General features: G+C 40.3%; 1 long non-coding RNA gene across 1 annotated transcript; it reads right to left on the bottom strand.

Moving 5' to 3' along the window:
* Positions 1–1,061: 1,061 nt before the first annotated feature.
* Positions 1,062–1,576, bottom strand: LOC143131413 (uncharacterized). The gene is made up of 3 exons (XR_012988106.1): positions 1,492–1,576; positions 1,226–1,321; positions 1,062–1,150 (listed from the first exon to the last, which is right to left on the bottom strand). It is a non-coding gene; the product is annotated as an uncharacterized LOC143131413 (long non-coding RNA).
* Positions 1,577–8,874: the final 7,298 nt, after the last annotated feature.

Genomic DNA, 8,874 nt, shown 5'->3' with positions numbered 1-8,874 from the left:
AAGTGTATCGGAAGGCGAACCCATAGATTGGTTTAAATGTACTATGAACTGGTAAATGATAAATGGTTTAAATGACTCATAACCGCGGGTGATCCACTTAATTTCGGGCGGACCGTGCAACACTAATCCCTAGACTGGTTTAAATGTACTATGAACCAGTCGATGGCCGATTTTAAAATGACAAATCGGTCTAACGCTGCAGCGGAAGACCTAACATTACAAATTATGTTATTTTCAAAATCTTTTTTTTTTGTGATTATGTTTTTTATTCACATTCTCTGCAAAAAGGGTACAAACAGTAAACGCAACATACATAAAATAACGAAAAGGAGCAAAAGGGCAGATCAAGCAATAGACAAAAAGTTAGCAAGTACATCATATTAATAAAGCAATATTTTCAATTGCACAGAGTGTTTTTAATAGATAGGTAGAGTCCCTTCCATGCATTTACTGTGGATAAGCTAGCTTTATTCAGTCTAACAGTAGTCTCTTCTAATGCTGCAATATTAAGCAAAGAATTAGTCCAGTAGCATTTGACGTTTGCATCTGGTTTAAACCACAACTGAAGGATTGATTTTTTGGCAGCAGTAAAACCTGCAAATGCCATACACTTTTCCCGTAAAGGGAGCTCAAGTGAAGAATCAACATTCCATAAACAGAGACAAGGATCTAGTACAAGATTAGTATCAAGGAATTGAGACAGCATATGAATTTAGCTATGGTGGGACAATCCCAAAAACATGTGAAGAAAGGTGCCTGTGGAATTTTGGCATAGAGTGCAGTGTGGTATATTATAGTATAAGTATATTTAAGTATAAGTAACAAGTATAGGCTAGATACTTAATTTATGTATCCTTATCAGTATAAGCTAAGTATAATTCAATTTAGTGTATCTTTGATCATTAGACAAAAAGTAACCTATGCATATGCTCAGTTCAAAATAAGTACAGTAAAGACAAAAAAACACTGAATCACTCAGCGACTCAGTGAAGCACATGGGCGAGAGAGAGAGAGAGGGAGAGAGAGAGGAGGAGGAATATTTTCTCACCTCTGCCCCTGCTCTGCCTGTACTTTACCCAAATGAAGAGAGCAATTCCACACAGCGCCACCACCACCAGGGTCAGGAAGACAGAGAGAACCACATATGAACCTGCAGAAGAACATCACACAGCGAGATCAGAAGGTACCGCAGGTGTCAAGTAACACAGTGCGGTCAAAGTCTTACCAAGATTGTTTGGTGTTGCTGTAGATGGGGCAGTTGCTACCTTAGAGACTGGGCTAGATGTTGTCCTAGATGATGAACTGGTTGAAGATGGGGAATCTAAAATTATAGAAATATATTCATTTTAATTTACAGTATTGACATTTAATGTATAATAATGCACAGGGGTGTGAGCCAGAGGTAATGTGCTAGCATTGTGTTGTTGACATTTACATTTCAATATGCCCTTTCAAATGTAGTTTTTTCAATTATTGAAATGTTCCTCATACCTGTAACATCAAGCTGTATTGTCCGGTAAAGGCTGACGTAGGTCAGGGATGTGAGTGTGACGTCTAATGCACACCAGTAGACCTCAGCATCCCCTTTGGTAAGGTTCTTGATGGTGACCATAAAGTCATTTTTCTCTATTCCATCAGTAACAGAGCACATATCACTGGTTACAGCTGGGTACAGGGGAATGCAAGTCAAACTGTTTGCTCCCCTGCAGAAAAACTTGTGCCTGCCATCAGGCTTCTCTGGGAAATCACAGGTGAAGTCAACACTGCCACCAGCAGCACGTTGCAGTTTCTGATTGTGACCAGAAGAGGGCACTGAGGGTTTAAACATGGAAGGCCATTAGGTATAAAACTCCATACACAAAGTGTGTGTGTACAGCTTTCACCAAAAAGATGAGAACCACTGACCTGGGAGCACTTCTAAATCCACTTCTTTGCCTTTACACATGTATTGACACTTCCCTTTGTCTAGTAAATGTATTGAAACCGTTACTAATTTTCTAGTAGGTGTCTTCATGCAATGCCTTGATACATTTTTACACTTGTCACACATGTCACACTCGTCACTCTTTCCGTCAAATTTGATGATGATAGTTCCACCGCTGTATGCTGAGATGACATCATCAGAAAAGGAGATGACATCTTGTCCCTTCACTCCTATAGTGTAAGTGTAACAAGCTGATAAGTTTGAATTTGAAAATGAATACAATATCTGAACTGGCAGACACAGGCTTTACAGAAAACAAAATTCAAAGTTGAACAGTGCATTTGAAAATAAAAACAATATCTGAACTGGCAGGCACAGGCTTTACAGGAATAAAATGTCAAAGCTGTCGGTCATAAAACCCCTCCATCACACAGTGGTATTGATGTTGGTACAATTGATTAAAAAATGGTTTATCCTGTTTTTGACTGCTTAAAATCTGCCTTTTCCACCATAGATACAGTGCACCTTGTTAAAGCACCAGCATTTGCATCTTCATAAATCTAATCTAAATCTAATAAATCTTTATAAATCTAATCTCATCTGTATCAATAACATCTATCATGAATTGAAGTTTATATTTCAGCAAAAGACAATTTCAGACCACAAGTCAAACACAGTAATACTTAGCAATACCTAGGCAGGTGAGGAGAACAAAAAAAATCTTCATTCCGTCCAAAGACACTGGTCCACCAGGCAGGGAAAAGTCAAAGACTGTCAAACACGGTAGTGCTGCCAATTATCTAATGTTCTATTACTGGTGTGCGCAGAATCATGATCTGTCTCTGTGGTTTTGTCATTTCCTCTGTGTGTGAGAGAAACTACAAGACATATAGGCAGTAGAAACATGTAAAGGCAGTAGGGTAGTATTGGAATAACTTCAATCACAAGACGAAATAGAATGGTATTATCAAAATGGCAACATACTTTATCTACAGTATAGTCGTTATCTATAGTCTAGTCGTTATCTACAGTATAGTCGTTATCTACAGTATAGTCGTTATCTATAGTCTAGTTTAATGTAATGTTTAGATATTTGGACATGTGTCTTTGTCTTTGTATTTGTCAATATCCAATAGCACTAGACTTTTAACATCCTGTCCTAGAAATCGATTTCTCCTCCAAGTCAGCTCAAGTTTTAGAGGTTCATTTGTAACATGGTTCTTTTGGTGTCCATTTTGTCATAACCCAAAATAAAAGACTCCACACAACCACAGCTTCCCTCTTCTCTGATGTGTCACCACTCTCTGAAAGCATAAAGAGAGATGGTTAAAAATAGAAGGAAAGTAAAAACAGACAGCTTCAACCCTCCTCCCATGTTCCTAGTCAAGCCATGTCCTGTTAAAGCATTCTGTCGCTGCATGAGTGTAACGTAGATATGAGTCACAGATGCATCAAATGAGCTGTGCAAGCCCAGCACACTACTGTACATTCAACTGAATAACAAAACAAACGATTTGTTGCCTTTCAATAAAATGTGCCCAATATGGACGATTGTGACGTTTGACGTAACTGTTTATGTTTGAGCATGCCCGACTCACATCTACATCCAGCTCACATCAGGCAGTGATACACACAAATGCTAAAAAAAACACTTGGTGTTTGTACACACAGTCCTGGATCTGTTGGGCTTGGACCGAACAATAAACATTTCCAGACTAATTAACATGTTTTCTTAATAGAAATACAGAGGGAAAGAGCATTATCCAATTATTGGCTAATGAGATGAAAATATGATATAATATTGATTGGCTGATGAGATGAAATACCAGTGCCAAGGATTTGGCTTTTGTGAAGAGAGATCATACCATTTTATAACATAAGAAAAACAGTGCAGGCTCAATCAAACTGCAAACTGTATTATTTCACAATTTTTTGTGGATGGGTGAGGAAAGCACATTAGAGTGACCATTTTGGCTTATGCTGCGTGCATTCATATGTGTGTGTGGTGGTGGTGGTGGGGGCAGGGGTATTACTGGAGTGTTATGATGTTCAGATGACAAGAGACAGCATGGAGGAAAAACATGAACCTGTACCATATGACCTTAGGCAGGATAATCATGCAATAACTTTGTCACCACTTTATGTACACTTCAGGTGCATATAAAATAATCAATACTAAATGTACACTTTTATATCAATCCAGTACACTTACGTATGTACAGAGCAGATTCATGTTGTGTGACATGGTTGTCGTGGCAACCAGTTACTTCTCTTTTCTTGTCTGGCCTCCTACGGTTTCTCTCCCTTGACGCGAACCTCTACAGGTGGAAGTTGGAACAGCGTTTTGTGACACGACTGCCTTGACTTGTCTAACAGTATGTGCTGTTTTGCTGAATAAAACACACAGGTGGAATTGATGAAGCAGTTTGTAACTCAGGCAACATGTTTATTGAATAAACATCCCGTGAAATGGCTTCTGAACCCAAAGACAGTTTGACATCCTCACTACAGTTTGTCCTTCTCACGTCATCTCTGATCGTTATCTCAGTCTGACACCTCATTTGTGTTCTAGCTGCTCAGGCTTTTTTCTGTCTGTTTATTTTTGGTCTTCAGAGAATTATAATTTTCACTAAGGAGGAACACACACAGAGACTAACCATACTACACACACACACACACACACACAGACTATACTACACTACATACCCACACACACACACACACACACACACACACACACACAGACTATACTACACTAGACACACACACACACACACACACAAACACACAAACACACACACACAGAGACTTCCCATACTACACACACTACACTGCAGACACATACACACTACACTACACACACACACTACACTCTCTCACACACACACACACACACAAACACACACACACAAACACACACACACACACACACACACACACAGAGACTACCCATACTACACATACTACACTGCACTACACTGCAGACACATAAACACTACACTACACACACACACTACACTCACACACACACACACAGAGAGAGACTACCAGTGGCGTAACTATAGTAGGTGCAGCAAGTGCAGTCGCACCAGGGCCCGTGACCTCCCGGGGCCCGTCGATACCCCCGCCCTGCCTCCTTTTTTTTTTATTTTTTAGAGAGAGCGTCACTTTGACGAACTATCGGAAGATGAGCGCTTAACCGATGCAGAGAGATACTTCAAAGTGCAGGTATTTAATGCAACTCTGGACATCATAATCAGTCAGCTCTCCCAAAGATTTGCAAGTATGCGGGAAACTTGTCATGTGTTTGAGTCTTTACGTCCTATGACCCTTCAACTCGCAGGTGATGATGAACTGCTTGAAAAGGCAAGACGTTTGTCAGACCATTATAGCAGGGACATTGCACCGACATTCCCAACACAACTCCTCTCATTCAGGTCCTGCTTTAAAGCAGAGATTTCACAGAAGTCATCTATTTTTCAACTTGCCAAAATGCTGGTGGTAGATTATGACAGTGTAACATCCACATTCGGGGAAGTGTGTACTGCTCTCATGTTGTTTCTGACATTGCCTGTGACTGTGGCAACAGCTGAGCGATCTTTTTCCAAACTCAAAATTATTAAGACCTACCTAAGGAGCAGTGTTGTGCGTGAACGAGTTCAAAAGAACGCGTTCATTGAACACGCTCATTTTTTCGTGAACGTTGAACTGAACGCAACACATTTTTTAATAAAGAACTTGAACGTGAATTAGTTCACATTATGTGTCATGAACGGCAGACATCGCTGCAAATGAACGTTGGAATTTGTTTTCCATTGAAAACTGAGTGACATCTGTTTTCTCTTTTGAAACGCAACGAGAGAAAGTTCCTCCCTCCTGTATTCTCGCTGGTGCCGCTTAAATCATGTATCACCAGACAGAAATGGTTTTGACATTGTGTGCGCAATGCATTGCGGGCAACGTAGTGTCCGGCTGAGAATAGTTGAATAGCATACTGGCTTCCGCACAACGTTACCCGTGATGAATTGCAGCAGAGCGGGGTAGGCATAGCAACGCCGCGTAGCAGGCAACGACGAGAGCGCGGAGGGCTGGAGGAGCGAGAGACAGAGAGACAGACCAATGACAAGAGTGAGAGAAAGCGTATAGATTGGTCTACCTTGTCTGTACTTCTGCAAGTTTCATCACCTGGTAAGAAACCCACAATTGCAGTGTCATGAGCAAATGTCTACAATGAGCAGCTTCAAAGAACGTATAGTCATTTTTAGCTCGTAGTGTGAAAAATGGTATTTATTTGAATATCTCACGAAAAAAGTAAAATGAACTGAACTTTGAACTAGTTCAGAATTAAAATTGTGAACTTTGAACGTGAACTGTTCACTTTGAGCATGTATGAACTGAACTTGAACTAGTTCAGAAAAGCTGTGAACTGGCACAACACTGCTAAGGAGCAGCATGGGGCAGGAGAGGCTCAGTGGGTTAGCTATCCTGTCCATTGAAAATACGAGAGCCAGAGCATTAAATATTGGGAACATCGTTGACGATTTTGCACAACGAAAGGCTCGTAAGATGGCCTTCTTCTAATGGCCTAATTCACGCATATTGGGGATTGTATACAGTATGCATATGAATGATTTTATTTGGGTTTCCGCACGGTTAAATAAGTTAGGCTACATTAAGTTTTGTTTCTGCAAAGTGCGAGTTTATAAGCAAGCAATCTACGCTTGCAGTTTCAGCAGAGGGTTGAAGAGGCGCATTGAGCGCATTGAGTGTTCCCATAATTCCATGCGAGTTGATGTTAATGCAGTAATATTAGATTACCCTGGCCTGCAGGCTGTTAATAAAATTATTTTTAATGTTTTCACATGTAATGGATCCTATGTAGTCGTGTGTTTTTTATTTGAAATTGTAATCTGTAACTACTAAACTACTTCAGTGCCTTAGGCCGTTTGCATAAACAATTGAAGTCACCCTTAATGTGTATTGCATGTATCAGAGCTAATTAATCCTGGGCCTTGGTATATCGTTATGGGGCCCGCGTAGCGCTCTCGCACCTGGGCCCACCATTGGTTTGTTACGCCACTGGAGACTACCCATACTACACACACTACACTGCACTACACTACACTACACACACACACACACACACACACACACACACACACACACACACACACACACACACACACACACACACACACACACACACACACACACACACACACACACACACACACTCACCAAAAACGTATAGAGTGACGCGATTCTGACCCTTCCTCTCACAACACAATAAACAGACTGGCATATCAGAGTTGCAGTCAAGCTGTATTTGAAATATGACACATTTTTAATTGGAATAATACATTTTGAATAAACAGTGACCAGTTATTCCATATTAATCCATTCAGTGTGTTACAATTGTCAAATTTCAAATGACTCCACAGCGTAACCCTATATGCTACTGTATAAGCTACAGTATGTTGAAATAAATCACTTATTTTCACGTTCGGCGCGGTCTGCAAAGGGTTAACTGGCATATACATGTTATTTTCCTCATTTGACAATATATAAAAGGCTCTGTCAATGGGGATCTGATGAATGTTGGTATCTAACATGGCGTCCATGAATGACGTGACCACCTCAGAACCAATAGCATAACAGGATAGATATTCAATTCCTTAGTTGGCCAAACTCTCTCTGTATACGGCTCTGGCTCTGCCTTGTTGACAGCGGCCTCTACAGGTGGATGAAAAAACTACATTTCCTCTAGTTAGAGCAGAGACTTTCTAATGAGGAGACACAAGGAGGGCACTCAAAAAATCCTCCATAGAAATACATGGGGTTAGTTTGTAACGGCAGTTGTCTACATATACCCCACCCCTACCGAAAATGTTGACATGTGAATACATTGAGCCAATCATGTGTTGTGTTATGAATACATTGAGCCTATCATGTGGTGTGTTGTAAAGACATATTGCCAATCATGTGTTGTGATCTCGCCGCTGGAGCAAGATTGGTGTCGTGAAGCCTTGCGCACGCGCATTTCTGCCGAAACAGATGCCCGATAAGTGCCCAAAAAGCGTTGCAATATGGCCACCAAGTGGAGGGACTTGCCTAAAAGGACTTTGGTTAGAGCAACTGCACTTGTGCTGATACTGATAGCTGGAATACAAGTCACCACTAAAAACAAAATAGTAGAATATTTTATTTTTTTATTTACACATTAACAGATTAAAACAACACATTTAACACATTATTTATGTTTTTACTCATTTACTCAGTGAAAAACAGCTACAACACACATTCCTATGACATGACATACTTTTAATAAAGTTAGCACAAGACACAACTGTTGACTTCATCTCAATTTTAGTGGGGTATACTATGAAGCACGTTAGACATATCTAGGCTATGTAGACATATCGAGGCTTCACAAAGCCTTGACTCAGGGGTATACTGTACATTAAATGATACTATGATAGCAGTTATGTGATATATTTGTCAAACTAGGCTTTCAGCTCAGATCTGTGCGCATTCTCGGTGTTGGGATGACGTTGGCCAATCGTGAAGCATGGAGACACACAAGACCGCCTATAATAAAAAAACAATTACTTCCGCATTTATGAGTGATAGTGTAATCTACACTGCGGTCATTTTTAGTGTCTAACCTATAACATCAAATAAATCGATTGTCATCAGATGTTGTATGGTATGCACGTCCATAGTGGCATATTTGCACGCACAACACTATCAAATCGCTTTTGAGATCCGAAATGTTTGTAGAGGCGGAGCTCCACCTGTAAAATATATGACAGAATCCTACACGTGAGATAACTTCGCTTTTCAAGACAATTGATTGGTCAGTGGGCGGTAGATTACACGATTTGAGCTATAACTTAGCACATAACCTCCTCCCGACCAGGTTTAGTTGCAAGCATAAGATACCATGGTGA

Source organism: Alosa pseudoharengus, unplaced genomic scaffold (genome assembly GCF_046254945.1).
Source record: "Alosa pseudoharengus isolate Yale_2024_CS ecotype anadromous, Long Island Sound unplaced genomic scaffold, YU_APseudo_1.1 YU_APseudo_1.1_scf_1, whole genome shotgun sequence".
Taxonomy (NCBI): Eukaryota; Metazoa; Chordata; class Actinopteri; order Clupeiformes; family Clupeidae; genus Alosa; species Alosa pseudoharengus.
Note: the sequence above shows the minus strand (reverse complement) of the source record. Positions and strands in the feature narration are given on the sequence as shown.